Here is a 20,507-nt window from a genome sequence, read left to right on the forward strand (position 1 = left end):
TTTGCAACTGGCATTCACCTTCCTGGATTGTCAGTTGCTGGCTTCAATCCTGTGCTTCCACCGTAGCTCCTGGCCTTTGCAGCACCTGTTTCCCTCTGTTGTAGGGTTTTTCGACCCCAAATACTGCAGCAACCTCAATTCTTGTCTTGCAGGAAAGAAGAATTTTCGTGCGGACACAGTTTAGTTTTAAGATTTATTAGAAAAGCTGAGAAAGGAGACTCCCGTCCTAGTGAGGGTAGGGAGCTCTGAGATAGAGAAGACCCTAGTCCCCTGCCATAGTGGCAGGAGGAAAAGTAAAAAGAGAGACCGGTTTCAATGGTGGAGAAAGCATCTTTTAAGGTTCCCCTCAAAGATGTTTCTCCATAAAAGAAGAAAATTCCTGGTTTCCATGGTACCTGGCCTTGGGACAAAAGGCCAGAAAGGTGTCACTGGCCAACTTCCTTGGTCCCTTTCTAATGATAAAGAGGCCAGTCTGAAGCCCTCCCCCTTGACAATGGCTGGAGACAGAAATGGGCTGAGGCTTCAGGTGGGGAATAGATATGTTAATGTCACCCTTGTCTCTTGGGGAAGTATGCTTCTGATAAGATATGCACTTGTCTTGGGAGAGACATGCTCTGGTGAATCCAAGACATGGTGGGGAAAATACCCCTTTATGTTTGAGAAGAAAAATGACTTGGGGACCCAGAATACCCTGACTGCCTACTACCCAGTCTAACTCCTCACACACCTCCAGTGAATTCTGGGGAGTTTCAGACTCCTCGTCCATCACTTTTCTTTGGCCAGCTCCCTGTTCATCTGGATTCTGTCCCTGAACTTTCTTCAGAGTCATCTCTCAAGTCTTCCGTGATCAGCCATCTTATTCAAAATATTTTTAAACCCAGCTTTTCTGTTTACACCTCCTGAAACTCCCATAACTTATATTTGCCCTTTTAATAATGTCTCTTTATTCTTGAATGTTTTTGTTTTTGGCTTGACCCAGCTCTGTTTCCAGCTTTTTGATTGTTTCCACATTGTGAAAAGAAATATCTTCCAATTCTGAGATTCTTCCTTCTGCTTCATTCATTCTATTATTGAGACTTTCTACTGAATTACAAATTTGTTCTATTGCATTCTTCATCCGGTAATTCAACTCAATTTTGTTTCAGTGTTGTTATTTCCTGTGTGATACACTCCTTAAATTCCTTGAACTCCTGCATATGCTTCTCATTGTTGATAACAAGTTTATAACAACACAGGATTGCTAGCTTAAACCCTCTTTTTGAATCAGCTGTCCAGCTTCCTTTTTGAAGATATACATGCTGTATCATGAACTCATCCAGTAACCCTCATTTCTCACAGTTAATTACTTATATATTAACTCTTACTTCAAGTTGAACAAAAGCTTCCTTGTGCACACATGGTTCAGAGTGAGTCAGTTAGTTATTCCACACACCTAACTAGTAGAAATAGATGTGCCTTGACCACCCACAGCACTGGATTTAATGTCTTGGGTGTGGGAGAAAACTTTTCCGAATTTTGTATCCGCAATTTTCTCAATGTATTCCTCAGTTTAATTGTTAATTTGGCAAAGGCCTTTGCTTCTTTGCTAGGCAATCTTCAGTAATATTCATTGTGCCTCTGTCTCTCCTTTTGCTATTGCTTATTGCACTTCTGGCTAACAGATTCTTCTCCTTAGGGCAGGATTCTAAGCATTTGGTACCCAGTTTTTTGTAGTCACTTTTTTTACTTTCTCCAGCAAGTAACAGACCTGTTGTGCTCTTATGTTAGGCTTCCACCACAGTCTTTATAGCTCCAGCTCCTGGCTCACCACTCTCCACTTCCTGTGATCTCATGCTGAGGCTGCATCGTTGTCTGTACAACTTTTCTCCACTTCTGGTTTGAGCAGTTCCCAGCATTAGGGAGACACCAGGTGTCCTAAATAACTGGGTTATTGGTGGTACTGATCCTGCTGGAAACTACTAGTTGTTAGGTCTGAGGGCTACCTGAACCTATTTTGGGTGGGATCCATAGGATGCCAGATTTGGTCCTTCTAGTCCCATACCCGTTGTCACACTGCAAAATGGCTCCTGACATGGCACTGGGGAGTTCTGGATCTGCTGGCTTTTAGTTCTGGGAGTCACCTGAGTCTGTTTTGGGTGAGACCTGTAGGATGCCAAGTCGGTACTGTTTTTCCAGTAGGATCATCAAATACCCATTTCATCTATGTTTATTTTTAAATTTTCTTGTTATTTTGACTAAAAAGGCAATAAGTATTGTTTTTCAGGCACCCCTACTTTAACATTAAGAGAATGTCTAAATAGCCTTTGATAATAATTTTTATTTTTATATTCCTCAAATTAGATTATTAATTACAGAAAAAATTAGACTTTCAAGGTAACTTTTGCATTACAAGTTATTTATTTGCAAATACAACTGTATTTGTAAGTCCTCTGAAGGACCATACAGAATAACAGAGATTCATGCTTTCACCTTGTAAACTACTAGATATAACTGGATTTCTTGGAAACATGCAATCACTATTCCATTCCTGTGAGAGCAACATTAATCAATTCATGAGGGCATCCTTACCTCTTAACAGTCCCATGTCTGGATATCATCAAATGACAACATTTCAACATGTGCTTTTGGGGGCACCACTCAAACCATTGCAAAGTATTGTTAGTCATCAATTTCAGTTATTGTAGTAATATTTACAAGCTTATTGTTAATTTAAAGCCAGTATCTTCTAGGCCAATGAGTCTCAGTTGGAAATCTACATCAGGTTTTATGAAATAATAGTATCTAGACTGTAATCCAGACTTACTAAATCCCTGTAATTGCTAACCTTAGAATATTCTTAGCATATTCTTAATTTTCTTATTATTGATATTTTTGCTTAATCTATCTCAGGATAATTATACATCAACATTATCCCCTCTGTAAAAATCACATTTACGTGGGCCTGGTGTGATAGCCTAGTGGCTAAAGTCCTCACCTTGCATGCACCAGGATCCCATATGGGCACCAGTTCATGTCCAAGCTACTCCACTTCCCATCCAGCTCCTTGTTTGTGACCTGCAAAGGAAGTAGAGAATAGCCCAAAGCCTTGGAACCCTGAATCTGTGGGCGATGCAGAAGCTCCTGGATCCTGGCTTGGGATCAGCTCAGCTCCAGCTGTTGCAGCCAGTTGTGGAGTAAACCAGCAGGTGAAAGATCTTCCTCTCTGTCTTTCCTTCTCTCTGTGAATCTGACTTTCCAATAAAAAAATCTTTTTAAAAATTTATGTAATTATATAAACTAAAATATAACATTCATTGACTTCTCTCAAACTGGTTCTAATTACAGTTCTGAAAGGAATTTTACTTATGTTTTTTGAAATATCTTTTTCACCTTTTCTTTTTCTTGTCACTATACTCGCATGTCAGTTGCATTATTACTGTTAGGAACTCCAATCAGTCTCTTACGCTTGAAACTTATCAGCAGTAAACTAACTGCAACCATTTTCATCTCTGCCATCTGCAGGGAGCTTCTGTGTTTCCTGATGCTTTTCCTTTTTCGCTCTGAAAATTTAAAGAGCCATCAATAATGGCAAAGGACAATAATTTTGATTCTTTTTCCTCCACTTTCTCCCTTCAAAAGAGAACATGACCTGTCCTTATCCAGGCTCCCAACCCAAACATGCTTCATCATCTTGTTCACACGTTCTTCCCTTTGCCAGCTCCAAAATTCTTCATGGAAAATGGCCCTTTACCTGACCTTTTAGTTGCTTCTGTCTCTTGTTCCCAGAATTTACTTTTTATTTATTTTATCTGCTCCTTCTCTAAGATCTAAGACCTCACTCATTTTTTTTTAAAGATTTATTTATTTTATTACAAAGTCAGATATACAGAGAAGAGAGAGAGGAAGATCCTCCGTCTGATGATTCACTCTCCAAGTGAGCCGCAACGGGCCGGTGCTGCGCCGATCCGATGCTGGGAACCAGGAACCTCTTCCGGGTCTCTCACGCGGGTGCAGGGTCCCAAAGCTTTGGGCCGTCCTCGACTGCCTTCCCAGGCCACAAGCAGGGAGCTGGATGGGAAGTGGAGCTGCCGGGATTAGAACCGGCGCCCATATGGGATCCCGGGCGCGTTCAAGGCGAGGACTTTAGCCACTAGGCCACGCCACCGGGCCCGACCTCACTCATTTTATCCCTTCCCTTTTCCAGCTCTTTTCTTTATAATTTGCTACCCCAATTCCAAACCTCTAATCTCCTCTACTAATCTTAGGATCCTCATGTTCTGTTTAGGGAAGTCCCATTTGATTAGCTTCTTGATTATATCCACATTTCCTTCTGCATGGAGCCTTATTCTATCATAAGCAAGCTCTACATTTGTCCAGAATGCATTTCTAACTCCATTTTATCTGCTTGCTGGAGCAGAAAATTTGTTCACAAAATTTTATTGAACTGTTTCTGAGTAGCCCTGTGGACATGGGATTCCTAAACTGAAAATCAATCTCAGTGCTTCCCTGAGAGCTTTACATACTTTTCTGAGTTAAAGGAAAATGTCAAATCTGCAATCAGAATTTCAACAGCTGCTGTATAGACTCTCAAGGAGATGCTTGTTATCTGAGTTAGTTAGCTTTCTTTATTGAACAGTGCTTGAAACAGGTGACTTGGCATTAAATTCACAGCTGCAAGATTTCTAGGAGGCAGAAAAAAATGTGGGTAGGGTTACATGGACTATAGAAGAAACCAAATCAATCTGTAATCTGAATTCTTCAATGGACCTGGAGTGATGGCAGTAGTTTTCAAAACTTCTTAGAAACCTTTGCTATATATCTTAACAGAGAGGCAAAGAACGACTTTAGTCTCTTTCCCCAGCATTTGAAGGGACACGTTTTACTCTTAGAGTCTCTTTCTTATCTTCTTTGCAGGAGCCGGACAGAAATAAAGACCAAGTTTTTAATATACTACATGAGAAAAAAAATACGCAAGTGCATTTTCAGGGCTTCCTGAAAGTAAAAAGTATCCAACTTATAATTATCCCTTGCATGTAATTTGTCATTTGCACACTGATTTCCACCCTCTCTACCTCTCTCTTTCCATGAGCTTGCTCTGCTTACATTGAAAATGCTTTCTGTATGATGGGAACTGCTCTCAACTGGTGTGTGCCAAACTGTGGCATATTAGATTCACTTGGGGATATTTTTAAAATTCTTGTCAGAATGTGTCTGCAGAGGAGCTGGATATTATTACATTACTCTCTCAAGTGATTCCAAAACTCAGCAAAGTCTGAGAATCATTGTCTGCATAATTTATCTATGTCAATTCACTTAATGTTCACAATACTGTGAGGTAGTAGTACACTACTATTCCTTATTCAACGAATTTTATTGTTCATCTTCAATATGGCAGGTATGGTCTAGGCTTTGGGTATATTGCAATGAACAGCCAGATAAATATCTCTTTTCTAACAGACCTCCTGTAATAATACACTTTACAGGAAAAGAAAGACTAAAAATACAAAGATTACAGTGCCTGTGTTGTGGTATAGTGGACTTTAAATTGCACCTTGATGCCACCACCCCATGTGGGCATTGATTCCTGTTCTGTTCCAATACTTCGGATCCAGCTTCCTGCTGATGTGCTGGAAAAGCAGTAGACAATGTGCTCGAGCCCCTACATCCCCCTGGGAGATCTGCAAGAAGCTCCTGGCTCCTGACTGGCTGAGCACAGCTATGGACTATTAAAAGTGAACTAGTGGATGGAAGATCTCTCTCTCTCTTTCAATCTTCCTCTCTTTTTCTTTATGTATCCCTGTAATTCTGCCTCTTAAATGCATAAATAAATAAATAAATAAATAGATAGATAAGTGTTAAAAAAGAAATTTTTATTTTGAAGAAAGGAAAATAGAAACAATATTAAAACCTATGGGTTGCAGCAAAAACAGTATTGAAGGGTTATTGATCTTATAATTTGCATTAAGATTGCCTTGTATCAGCGAGAACATATGTTATTTGTCTTTTGGGATTGACATGTTTCACTGAACATAAGGGTCTCTAATAGGGACCCTTTGGTTGCAAATGGTGTAACTTCATTCTTTTTAATGGCTGAGTTGTATTCCATGGAGTAGATGTACCATAGTTTCTTTAACAGTTCCTCTTTGGACAGACATCTGCATTATTTCCATGTGTTTGCTATTGTAGATTGTGCTGTTATACTTCACTGACTCATAGGTTACACAGTAACATCATTTTCTCCAAGAAGCTTTTGTATTTTCTTTTTCATTTTTAATCGACACATTGGTGATTCAGTAGCATGTTAGTTCACTCCATGGTGCTATACATTTTTTGGTTTAACTTTACTCCTTTTGTTGATTTTGTTGGCTGGCTTCTCATTTACGGGAATGTATAGTAACTACACAATAAAGACTGTCATATCCAGTTGTGAAGATACAATGCAGTATGCATCTCCTCTTCCAAATGAAAGGTGTGCTCCCAAGGAAACTGTTGAATACATCTGCACAATAGGATACTGGGCTGTCTGCTCTTGTCTGTAGCAGCGATGTCAGGACATGCTTAAATAACAGAATGATGAACTTATGACTGCTTATGAAGTATTAGACTGTTCTAATAGTATGGGGAAAATAAGTTGGATGGAGGAATATGGGGAGTGGTTAGAGGAAACCCCAGAGCCTATGGAATTGTACCATAAAATTAAAAATAACATAGTAAATAAAGAAAGAAACTCCATAGATCCTGCAGATGATAGGTGGTGGAGCAGGAATTTGGAAGCAGATAACTTCAGAATCCACCCTCCCGCCATGCCCCCACCTCTTGTCCTCACTGTGATCTTCTGCATTCTCACAGTGTCCTTGCATAGCTCCCTTCCAGTCATGACTCCACTGCACCCTCTTTCTGACTCAGCTGTAGGAGCCACGCCTTGCCCTTGGCACACATTTGATATCCCAAAGAAGCAAGACTGCAAGTAAGCAGAATCTGTGGCACTATACTCTCCTGGTTTTCCTCCTCTCTTCGGCTGTTCATTCCTTCTATCCTTTTCCATTGCCTGACTTTTGTAATTTGATCATAGCTGAAATTACCACTTACATGCTGACCCTTCCTGTATTCGTATATTGATATTTCTAAGCTCAAAATTTTCTCCAAAAGGCTAGATTTCTAAGTCTTGCTCCCTATTCAGTGTTTGTACTTGGATGTCTCATAGGTATGAAGGATTAACATTTTTAAAACAGAATGTGTGGTTCTATCCTAAGACCTTGCCCAAACCTTTTCCTGTACAAGTTTGCATTTCAGTTGATGGTGATTCTATTCTTCTGAATCACATTTTCTATAAGCACATTGACTCTCCTCTTCAAAGTATCCCTGGAATCCCACCACTTCTTTCGGCAAAATAGCAAAATGTGTGAGTTGTCATCATTTCTCACCTAGAGTCCCACAGCTGTCTTCTTTCTGCATCTATCTTGCCTCTCTGTATTTTTCTCTCAGTGCTGCTAGAATGGTTCCTTAAAGATGCAGTTTAGGGAGCAGTTGATTGCGGTGTATCAGGCTAATTCTCTGTGGGTCTGCACATCATATGGGCATGGATTCAAATTCCAGCTGTTCCACTTCTGATCCAGCTTCCTGCTAATGACCTGAGAAAGCAATATAAAATGAGAACAGCCTTACTATTTTCCCTTTGGGCGAGCACATATAATTTTCTAATTGAATTTCAAAATTTTCATGTTATTTGTTTTGATCAAATTTTCTTGTCAGTCTGAGGGAGGAAAAGGCAAGATCTATAAAGTCTTTTTTCTCCTGTCTAATGGGTGGATATTGCTTCTGTGCCTTGAAGGCATTCAAATCATGATAACATTGTATAAAATCGAAAACCAGGGGCCTGCTTCCATGTTTATTTTTATTCGCATTTAACATTATCCAACTGTGTATGGATCCCCTACACTGAGTATGCCAGTATGCCTTTGGTTCACAGAATTGCTCTGAGAAATTTTGTTAAAATCATGGTGTCATATGTTTATAGCACTATCACTGCTGTTTAGCTGGATAATTCTTCTCTTAGTGAACCTTTTGGATCCTATGAATAATTTTTTAAAAGAGTTGTTTATTTGAAAGAGAGAAAGAAAGAAGTGCCTGCCATCTATTGTTCACTCTACCCAAGTGGCCACGATCCCCAATGCTGGCCCAAGATGAGGCCAGGAGTCAGAAGCTTCGTTCAAGTCTCTCATGTGGGATTATAGCAGTCCAAGCAATCTGGCCACCTTCCACTGCTCTCCCAGGCCTAAACAAGGAACTGGATCAGAAGTGCAGCAGCTGCCGCATGAATTGGTGCTCAGAAAGAATGTGAGTGTCACAGGCAGCTGCTTAGCCTAGTGCACCATGGTGCCAGCTCACCATGAATCATCTTAACCACCTTTTATTTCTCTAAATATTGGCTGGCCATAAACTGTCTTATGATGTTTCTAGATGTTATATGAAGTCTATTCTTTGGCAGTTTCTAGGGTTCACTTTTTGAAAGCGAGAAGATGGCATCTACTAGAGCTTTAAGATGTTGTTTCTCTGTCATCTCACTGGGTTTCTCCTTGGGTCTCTTATTGTACCTGCATACCCTTTTTGTATCCTGAGATGTAATACAAATTGATCTGGAAATGTCTTAATGTTTACAAGACCAAATACATTTTTACTGTTCTCTGATCTTAGGATTTGGTTCTGTTTTAACAATGTTTGTTAGTCCTTTCCACAGTTTGAACATCATTCTTCTTAATGGACAAATAAAAGTTGCTAACATTGTCAGATGCTATTATAGTCCCCATTATTCTTAGTATATAAAATCAAGGGTATTGTTTTATAATGTGATTATTTTATTTAATTTTGTATGAATAGATTGTTTTTCCCTACAAGTTCTTTTCCTTTTAAGTTAGGGTTCATATTTTTCTGGGAAAGTACACTCTTTTCCCTTGGATTAAAAGAAAATGTTAAAAAGAAGCAAATTAGAAAGCTTCATTTTGCTTCTTTTGGATACTTCATCTGATAAGGGTGATTTAGGAGGGTTAATATATAGCACTGAAGTTCATTTAGGTCTAATGCTTTAAGATAATCATTTTCTTAGTAACTGAAAATGTAGCATGTATGCCTGGCACAATTTCCCAAGGGAAAACGTCCCTGAAATGTGTTGATGCCTCTTTTTCTCAGCTCCAGAAATAACCTCATTGTAGTCTCTTATCCCGTGTGTGATTTCTCTCTAAGGATAAGAACTCTGTATACTGAACTGATGTGTTAACAAGACTGCTTGGTATTTTACTAAACAAGGAGACCATTGGAAAATAAACATGGAAATGGAGAGACTTATTAATCAATTCTTGCTAAAATTAATTTTGCCACCTATATTTGGCATATTTTATTTTTTCCAGAAAACTGAAAGCAATTTAAAAAGATTTTAAAATTTATATTGAAATCCAGAGTCAGAGAGAGAGTTAAAGATATACACACACCACACACACACACACACACACACACACACACACACACACACAGTATCTTCAGTCTGTTGATTCACTTCCTAGTGGCTCCAATAGCTAGAGTTTAGCCAGACTGAAGCCATAAGAGTGCTTCAGTGAAAGCCCAAACACACGGCTATCTTCTGCTGCTTTCCCCAGCTTATTAACAGGGAGCTGAATGGAAAGTAGAGCAGTCCCATAGTTGCCCATATGGGATGCTGGCATTACAAGTGGTTGCTTTATGTGCACAACTCTGGTCCCCATTTTTCTTTTTTTTTTTTTTCTGAAAAGCAAAGCATATTTTATTTGTAAGAGAGAAAGAGAGAGAGATCATCCACTAGTTCACTTCCATTGGTTCACTTCCCAAATGCTTACAATGATCCAGGTTTGATCAAGCTGAAGTCAAGAGCTGGGAATTCAGTCTGGATGTCCCACAGGCATTGCAGACTCAGCTACTTGAGCTGTCATATGGCATCTTCCAGAGAGTTCTGTAGCTGGAAGCACAGCCAGGACTCAAACCCATTTCCTGCACTGTGGGATGTTGGCATCCCCAGAAGCATCTTAATGGCTAGCTCAAATACATGATGCCCCCCGAAAGCAATTTCAATAATGTATAACTGCCCTATGTTTTGCTTCATGCAGGGATATTCAGCTGCATACAGAGTACCTACATAGGTGTTATTGACTTTATGGAAGAAAAACATGGAAAATGAAACTTAAAAATTCTGATTTACATTATAAACTTGAAAATGTTTTCAAGGGGGCTCATATTTCTGAATATCTTGTCCTTCTTTTTGAGTGAGATGAACTGGTGTCATGTGAGTAGTCATGATTATATATGTACATTCCGAAACCCCCCTGTTGGTGCCTGAAATTGGTTCACACCAAACCCCCATATGTAGTGAGTTTTCCATACATATGTCCATTACAAACTTATGCACAGTAAGAGATTAACAATAATAATCTATAACAGAGCGATTATCATATTCTGTTAAATAATGAAGTTATTTAAACCTATGAGAAAAAGTTGATTATCCAAGTGAACTGAAACCATGGTTTTCCCATGCTTAAAATGCTTCCCTGATGTCCCTTTGCCTACTGAATGTAATTAAGTTGGTAATTTAAAAATGTATCAAGTCCTTGTTCACAGTTCTTCATGCTTGAACAAGTATTTTATGACAGGCTTTCAGGAAATCTCTGGGGGTTGCTGCAGATATTTATAACCATCTACATGATATGTCCACAGGAACATCCAGTCACAATATCAGGGTTTCAATAATGTATAACTTCTCTGTGTTTTCTTCATGGAGAGATATTCAGCTGTATACAGATCATGGCATCTCCCCAGTGAACATGGAGTCTCCCAGGCAGTTGTCTTTCCTTCTGTAATCCTACTGTTTTCTCTTTTCCTATATTAAAACATTTAAAGTCATGTTTGACTCTCTTGTTATTCTCTCTAGATATCTATCTTTAAAGATTTATTCATTTTACTGGGGAGGAGGAGAGAAAGAGAGATCGTCCGTCCACTGATTCACTCCCCAAGAGGCCACAATGGCTGGAGGTGAGCTGATCCAAATCCACGGGCAGTAGCTAGATGGAAAGCCAGGCCAGTGGGATATGAACTGCCACCAAATGGGATCCCAGCCTATGCAAGGCAAGGACTTTAGTCACTAGGCTACCACACCTATATTCTCTTCTAATACCAAGCTGTACTTTTTCTACCTTTGAAACATTTCTTACAGTTAATCTTTCATCACTGCCGTTTTTAGCTCTGCTATGGTAGGTAATTTACTGAACTTCTCTGTATCTAAGCTTCCTCATATGTAAAATGCGTTAAAATATGTGGAGTCTTTTTCCCATTCTGGAAGTCTCCCTTTATTCCCTGACTTGAGATTGTTGTGAGGGTAAATTAATATACCTGAAATGCTTCCATCATGTATCTGAGGTAAAGGAGGATATTGAGGGAGAAGCCCCACCCGATTTCCCCCCCACCCCAAGACGGAAACAATATGGACATAATAGTATTACCCACTTCCCTATACCCCCTGAACCTTTTTTTTTAACCGCACTTAACTATGTAAAGATTGCCAACAACAATACAATAAAATAAAAAATATATATACCTGAAATGCTGATGACAGTTCCTGGCATACAGCAACTTTTGAACAAATACTAAATATAATTGTTAGTAATTCCAAAATCATTGCATGAATATTGAAATATTATGCTGTTCCCCAGCTGATCTCCTTAGTCAACCCCTATTCTTGTTGAATAAAACTTTCTAACCAAATCCTAAATCCACTTAAATTGTATTTTTCTGCTGAAGAACAGGTAAGAGCTCCATTTTACTTACTTAATAAATCTAAATTTTCTGGTGCATTTTTTTCCAGAACATGGTCTTACCTTCCTTATCACTCATTCATCCTTGTGGTCCACATATTCCACACACTGCACGAAGCCTTGGGGGTATAATGATAAATGAGATATTGCTCTTTTCCTGAGGGAAATGACAGTTCTGCTTCAGACAGCTACAGGGCAGTGCTAATGGAGGCAACTGAGACCTCACTGGCACCCATAGGAGGGATACCTAACCCAATCTGAACTGAGTCGGAAGGTGTTTCTATAATGGAATTAGCCAAAAAAAAAAAAAAAGACAACAGATGTGTGGATGAAGTGGTTTGCAAAAGGCATGGGTAGCTGAGATAGCTTGTAGAAATGAATGGTGGTGTGTTGGAAATGTGATTCAGAGACTGGTGAGCAAGTTAAGCCTGGAGGTGAGGAAGCAGGATAGCAAAGGGCAAGAGATGACACTGAAAAGGTGAACTGAACTGCACTGTGAAAGGTCTTGTTTCTGGACTTTCTCTTGAGGCAATGGGAGAGTCATCTAGTTGTCTGAAGCAAGAGGAGTGAGTTCCAAAATAGATTTGATTAGAAGAATCTTCTGTAGATGAAAGATCTGAGGCAAGTAAGAATACAAGCAATATTAAAGTGAAAGGCTAAGGGGATGAGGAGAGGTGGATGGATTTGATGAGCATTATGGCTATAAATTAACTAATGGAAGTGCAGGAAGATGCCTGAACCAGCCTTGTTCATTTTCAGCTTGGAGGAAGCCCATCCCTCTTCAGTATTCTTATCTGCTTGGTTTTCACCTGGTAGGCCAGTGGCCAAGTCCAACCACATCCACCCCAAATCTTAGAGTCTTTCCACCTCTGCAGGTGGCCCAAGATTGATCTGAAGTAATTTTTTTGGTGAGCTCTGTTGTTTCACTTACATCCCCAAATTCTGTTAGTTTGTAAATATGTGCTATTCATATGGATACTTGATGAATATCTGTTGAAAATCATCCTGCTGGTTATATTTTAATTTTGTTAAGGTCAGGTGCATGTCTTAATCAAACCACATTCTTGTAATCAGAAGGCCAACACTTCATTGGATGTACCAAGCCAGCTGCTCTCAACCTTTATTCATCTTCCTGGGCACTCATGAGAGGTGATATTCACATATCCCTCATGAAATATTTAGATGTCTCTGTAAATCCATTGATTCTGTCCCATTTAAGCAAGCAAATCAAAACAATCCCATGCACAATGGGGGCAATTTAAAGTGTATTCTAATTTAAAATAAGAAGTAAAAATATCTACTAACTTCTGTAGGTGATTAGTAGTATTATTTATAGTAACAAATTGGTTCATGGCTGGTGTGAGATGATACCCATATAAATAGCTGTCCGTAGACAAATCACCTGAGGGCAAGGACATTGTCCCACACATCCTTAAAAGAGTATAGCCAACACATCATACACCTGCTATAAAGCTAAATGCTCGGGCCCGGCGGCGTGGCCTAGCGGCTAAAGTCCTCGCCTTGAAAGCCCCGGGATCCCATATGGGCGCCGGTTCTAATCCCAGCAGCTCCACTTCCCATCTAGCTCCCTGCTTGTGGCCTGGGAAAGCAGTTGAGGACGGCCCAATGCCTTGGGACACTGCACCCGCGTGGGAGACCCGGAAGAGGTTCCAGGTTCCCGGCTTCGGATCGGCGCGCATCGGCCCGTTGCGGCTCACTTGGGGAGTGAAACATCGGACGGAAGATCTTCCTCTCTGTCTCTCCTCCTCTGTGTATATCTGGCTGTAATAAAATGAATAAATCTTTAAAAAAAAAAAAAAAAAGCTAAATGCTTATGGTTCCAAAAGGTAGGAGTTCAGCAATTACAACTATAGCTGGAAGAGTAATGGGAAGGAACAAGTGTCTCTTTCCTATGACATACAAGGTGCTCTGTTGTATTCATCATGGCATGAGAAGATCATTTGGTGGGTTTTATTTTTGGAAGATATTAATTTTCTGGGATCCTGGTGTTATAGTTAACAGAATCAATTTCCTGTGAATTAAATTCAAGTAGCAGAGAATTTCTCTCAGCGCGTATAATATACTGATGAGGATTATAGTAAGATCGCCATATGTTTTATATAACCATAAGTTTGCCCTAATGCTATGGAGAGAGTGAGAAATGAAAATCAGCTTTATCTTGTATAAAAGAATGAGAGCGAAGGGAAGCTCTCAAGATCTTCTCCATTGTGGTAGGCTTTAGCTTTTAGAGATGGATTTCTACGTGGCTGGTGTATAATCAGTGATTTATAGGAATAAGCTCTCCTAGGTTATTCTCTCATCCCCTTTACATGAAGATGCAGCATGTAACTCCTCCATGACCCTCCCAGATGGATAATGAAGTAATCTGAAAGGATAACTAAAGAGGGACAAAACCTAACAACAACCCAGCGCATAGAGAGTACACAGATTGTTCCCGAAGCCTTTCTTAAACAAGAGGAGTGTGGGCTGCTGCCTTCTTAGAATGCAGGTCTCAGCAGCTAAACCCACACAGTACTGTTATCGATTCTTATCAAGTTCCTGCCTGACCACCTCTAAGGATGGAGAGCTCAGTTTGAGAGAAGTCATTAGGAGCTGATGAACATCCTGGGCTTAACCACTAGCAATGGCTTTATGGGCTAAAATATCCCAGGAGGCCTGAGGGTATCTTAAGGTGCCATTATGTAACATATTATTTTAATACTTTCTAGTAAAGAATTCTAGTGTACATGGCTGTGACTAAGATCCAGATGATTCTGGCTTTGAAAGAAATTGTGAAAAGGATAGGGTCCACCACTCAACAGTAATTAACAACAGTTGCATTTAATTGCGATAAATATACTAAAAATACCTAGGTGGTTATGTTTCAGTTCCGTTTTTGGTAATGCACAACACTTCCACATGCATCCTTCCATTTATTTCATTCCCAACAATCCCCAAAGATATTGCTATTACTTACATGTATTACATAGGAGTAAACCGAAGTGCAGAGGCATGAGTGATTTGCCTGGAGTGTCTTGAGGGAGAAGATTGAATTGCAAAACAGATCTCTGGACTCTAAATATTTTGGAGAGCAGGAAGTAAAACTCTCCATGTTTTTGCATGTAATCACAGCTTAGTAAATACTGGGAAAGCTAAAATGGGGGAGTTCAGTTTAAATTCTTATCATTACACTGCATTGACTCTTAATAATTCTCTGTTCTGAGGTGAGCATTGTGATGCAGTGGGTTAAGCCGCCACTGTGGATGTCAGCATTCCTTACTGGGGTGCTGGTTCAAGCCCCATCTGCTCTGCCTCTGAGCTTGCTTCCTTCTAAGGCTCCTGCTACTAATACCACTGGATAGAGTTATCCAAGTGCTGGGCCCCTGCAAATCATTTTGAAAGGCAGAATGCAGTTTCCAGCTCTTGGCTTCAACCTGGTTGTCGTGGTCATTGGCTCATTTGGTTCACTTGGAGAGTGAACCACAGGGTGGAATAAATTTCTCTCTTGCTCTCTCTCTCATCTCTCTCTCTCTCATATTCTCTCTTTGAAATAAATTGGTCCTTTTAGAGAAATCCTGCTTTGGATTCATCTCTCTTATATAAAAAGAATTTATATTATACAAGATCATATCAAAAAGTGTGAAGCATAAGATATACATTTTAGTGCAAAAATGAAATACATGCATAGTTTATCCAAAGTATGCATTTTTCATAAGCTCTTTGAAAACTCTTTACATATTGATGCTTGCGAATGATGCTGAGGAACCTCTCAAAAACTCAGAGATGGAGAAAGGACAGATTTTGTCAGCCAGGTGTTGATGTCAGCTATGTGAGCTGTAATCAGGAAGCAGTTTGTGACTCTGCTGCTGAAGAATAGAAGGGTTGGAACTATACTGCACTCTGGCAAAGATAATTTAGAAATAATCTCTGAGAGACCTGGCAAAATATAAATTTAATTTAGTACAGGGAAATGTAATCCATTTGATAACACTTGATTTGGAGAAAGATTGCATGGATGTCTCAAGTTGCAAGGAATCTTAAGCTGAGTGTTTTATTGCACTGGGTTTGTTGGGGCTCAGGAAATGATATCCTGAATTACGGCTCTTGGATAGGTTGAGTACCTTAAAGTAAAGAATTGGTGTCAGACCCAAGGTCTCTCTGACCTTACCCATCCTGGCACTCACCTTTCTCTCATTCTGTCACACTTGAAGTTTCTCCAGAACAAATGCAATAATTATGAGCTCCTTCCTTTGAGGTAAGATTAAGTTAAAGGGAAAAGACTATACTTGAGGCTGTGCCACAGCCCAGACCAACTTTGTACCAGACTATTGTCTGTTCATTGGGCTTGACCTTCTGAAGATCAATTGCCCTTCCTCCAAAATCACCTACAGCCCCCATTCCCCTAGTAGGAGATATAGAACTTTTTAACTCCTATTGGCTTGCCAGATCCTCACTTTTCATTCTTATGATACTCCTGTGCCTGTAATAAATTTGTTTGTCTTTTCTTCTGCTAATCTGCCACTAGTTTATATCAGCACACTCAGTTATCAGACCATTAGAGGGCGGTTCCTTTTGTCATTACAGTTTCAGCTGTAATCATTTGTATCATTTTATGTACTTACAATATTCTGTTCTGTTAAAATATTCACTGGGTGCCACAAGGATTAGTGGCTAATAAAACTAAGGATTCCTGACCCTGTATCATGACAAAGGCACTGAAGAGGCTCCCATGAGGTACTATTGTTCATATAAGTCCTGCTTCGAAGAAAGAGAAAGTGTCCTACTGCTCCAGTGAACCCACATGCCTAGCAGAGCGGAAGGCACCCAGCCAACAGAGCCTGATGTCATGTCATATAAAACCAAGTACCTGTTCCTTTTTTTTTGAGCTGTTCAAATGAAGTAACAGGCTGCAGTGTGACATTCCACACACCTATTGCTTAGGCAGATGTGAATGGCTGCCACCTGGTGGCTCTATGTAAACTAATAAATTGTATTCTTAGACATCCATCTCTGTGAGTTGGCACAACTGATGATGAGAGTTTATTCTGTTGGGGAATTCACCAGAATTTGCTGCTATGTTAGAAGTGATCTGTCAACCAGGTGGCCTAAATAAGAAGAAATGCTACTGCTATTGCAAACCCTGACAAAATTTCTACCAAGAAAGTGGTGAATGCTGTCTTTTGCTGCTCTCAATAATGAGACATAAGCTGATAGTTGCAATAGAAAATATTATCATTTGTCTTTTCACTAACTTTCAGGTGGGAAGATCTACACACCCCTAAATTCTAAGCATGGCCATTTCATGACTTACAATGCCAAATCAGGCATTGACAATTCAGACCTAACAAGTGGCGGGCCATCACTACACAATCAAGTATGTTTGCAAGGTCGTACATAGACATAAAGCACTCTGAGAGGTGTTTCTGACACTCAAGGAACCCACAATGCGATTGTGTTGCTATAAATACATAAATAGTGCTGTTATATTCAATAAGAATTAAAAACACCTGTAATAATTCTCTAGTTCTTCCAAAATATTGATAGCAATTTTCCTGGATTGTGACCAGTTTTGTCCTAGGCTAGTTTCCAGTACTGTTTAGATACTCAGCCGGTTTGGTAGAACTAAAATGCAGAGCTTGCTGCTTTAGCAGTAGATGCTAAGCTTCTCTAAACCCTTTATTGTCCATTAGTGTGCTATGTGTGTCCCATGAATATAATATCTTTGATGGTAATGACCTTCACGTGTATGAATGAGGTTTCAACCAAAATTCTGATGTGTGTACCTTTCTGGTTCATTTGCAAGATACAAGGATGTTGCCTCAGTGAAAAAAGTTTTTATAAGGATGCTAAGAGAAACACAATTTCCTAACCCAGCACTGAGGAGGTACATCTCATCCATGGGTGTTCAGAGTGCTGCAGCAGCTGAGTCAGAAACAGGCATCCCTCCCTCCCTGCTCTCTATTCTAATTACAGCACTATTCTGGCAGCCTCGGCTCCCATGGCAGGGCTGCAGGCCAAGCTACAGTTTCTCTGCCACTTCCTACTGCCTTCTGCAATATTCTTCTTCTCTCTACATCATGGCTTGTGCCTACCATTGATTGCTCCTGCCATCTGGCTTCTGCTTCCATTGAGATTCCTCTAGAGAGAACATCTCATTGCAGTGGATTGACACTCTTCAGTGCAGAGGGTCTCTGTGGGAGTCTTGGGCTAGATGACTTCATAGTACTGCTGATCAGAGCTGTGGACTCAGACCTTAATCCTTGATCCCATTTGCTTGTGGCCAAGATAATGGGGTCATATAATACAAAGCATGAAACTTGTGGGCAAGAAAGTCCAGTTGGCTGCTGAGGGGCTCATGGGGGTAGGTAAGAGAGAAATTTATAATTCAGAGCCTGCTCATTACAATCACTAAAGCATTACTGTTGTCCCCAGACTGAAGCTTGACCATATCTGATTTCATTCCAGAAGTTAATCTTCAGCCAAGTACATGCGTATTTAGACATTATTATTGAAAAACTGTGTCCTTAATTATAGACTGCATGCTGATAATTTCTCACACCATATGTTCCAAAGCCAGAATGAAACCTGCTGGTTTCCTCTTCTGTTCAGATGTGGCTCACACCAAATGCCTCCCAGGGGACTGGCTGCCCCGTGTGTAGGAGGCGATGAGAAAAGGCTTCATTTGCCTCTGTAATTACTGCCTTGAGACCTGATGGGGGAACTGAAAAACTGGAAAAAGAATGTTGAGCTGTAAAACTGATATGTGATGATGTTCCTGTGAGGATTTCAGCAAAGTAAGAAGAATAAAACAATGATGTGAGCTTTCACATTTTCATTTGAAATACATAGAATTATCTCGAAAGGTGTTTCTTGCTGAGAACTGTTATATTACTGTAGAGGGATGCGTCTTAGGGGTTCATGTCTTAGAAGGATGGTTTGCTGTACCAAGGGATTGCCAGGCTCCCCCCCACCCCTAGGCCCTGCCCCGGAGCCACTGCATTCAAGACTCTGCTTTATAGGCACATGGAAAGGACTCTCATGGCATTGAATCATGTAAATGAGATGCATTCAGAGCCTAGGGAAGGATTGGGTCCCCAGGTGGGCCTGTTCCTGTTTCAGGCTGCTATAACCTTATCCAGGCCGAGTCACAACAATCCAGAGCTCTGGCAAACACATGGTTGCTAAGAGGCACATTCCTTCCTGCACTTGGCTGACATTGAAGGTGTCTCAAGGGAGATCTCTACAATAGATGATCTTTGTTTAGGGCTGTGGCCAAATCTTAGAGCCTAGATAGGATATTATAAGCCCTGACTATGGGGGATTAAATTGCTTATATCTTAGTTCTTAAAATCTCCAAGTCTTGCTAAAATGTACATGATTGGCAAATGTGATGATAATTCTGTTTTCCTGAGGCCTTAAACCTCTTAGATTCAAGAAATGACTTTCTCTGCTTAGTCCCTCAATCCTATGAATAATAAAGGTTTCCAGCTCTTGGTAGCCGTTCCTTGTGCTTCGTTACCTTTTGTGGGTTTCCTTGGCTCCATCTATACCACTGTAAGCAAACCCCTCACCAAAATTCTCTCCTTAAAAATTCAAGCTGATAATGCCATCTGATTTATTCCAGAACTTTGATATACACACAAGCCCAGATAGTTGGGTTTCCAAAATAGTTTCTCTTCAGTTTCCAAAATTTATCAATACACGTGCCCTGAAGGTCTTGCTCCCCCCAACCAATTATGATGGAAGTCGAACCTTAAATGTGATGATATGAGAGCATGAGGATGGAGTTAAAACATGTGTAGATTTGCCCATCTTTTAAAAGAATACTCACAGGGGCCTAGGGCAGTAGCCTGATGACTAAAGTCCTTGCCTTGCATGCACTCGGATCCCATATGAGTGCCAGTTTTAATTGTGACGAGCCTGCTTACCATCCAGCTCCTTGCTGTGGCCTGGGAAAGCAGTCGAGGACATCCCAAAGCCTTGGGACCCTGCACCTGTGCAGGAGACCCAGAAGAGGCTCCAGGTTCCTTGCTTTGTATTGACACAGCTCTGGCCATTGCAGCCACTTGGGAAGTGAATCAACGGATGGGACATTTTCCTCTCTGTCTCTCCTCCTCTTTGCCTTTCCACTTTGCAATAAAAACAAATAAATCTAAAAAACAACACTCACAGGGGTTGGCCCTGTGAGGTAGTGCATAAAGCCACTTCTGAGAATGCCACCATCTCATGAGGGCATTGATTTGCATCTTGTCTGTTTCACTTCTGGTCCAGCTCCCTGATAATGGATTGGAAAAGCAGCAGAGGCTGTCCCATTACCTGGGCCCCTGCCAGCCACATGGGAAACCTGAAAGAAGCTCCTGGCTCCTGACTCCAGCCTAGCCCAGCCCTGGCTGTGGCAGGGAACTTAGCAGATGCAGGATCTCTTTTTCTCCTTCTCCCTCTTTCTCTCTCTGCATCTTTAATTTTAAAAATCAACAATTTTTGAGAGAAGTACTCGCAGAGATCCTTTGCCCTTTCCACACACGAAAAAGCACCGAGAAGAGGCTGTCATGTGGACCAGAGAGTAGTTGTTCAAAGGATACTGAATCTACTGGTGTTTCATCTGGGACTCCTTAGCCTCCAGAACTAGAAGAGAATAAATGTATTGTAAACCCCTAACTCTGCATAAATTTGCCTTTGCAGCATTAGAAAAAAAAC

The sequence above is a fragment of the Ochotona princeps genome, chromosome 9 (genome assembly GCF_030435755.1).
Source record: "Ochotona princeps isolate mOchPri1 chromosome 9, mOchPri1.hap1, whole genome shotgun sequence".
Taxonomy (NCBI): Eukaryota; Metazoa; Chordata; class Mammalia; order Lagomorpha; family Ochotonidae; genus Ochotona; species Ochotona princeps.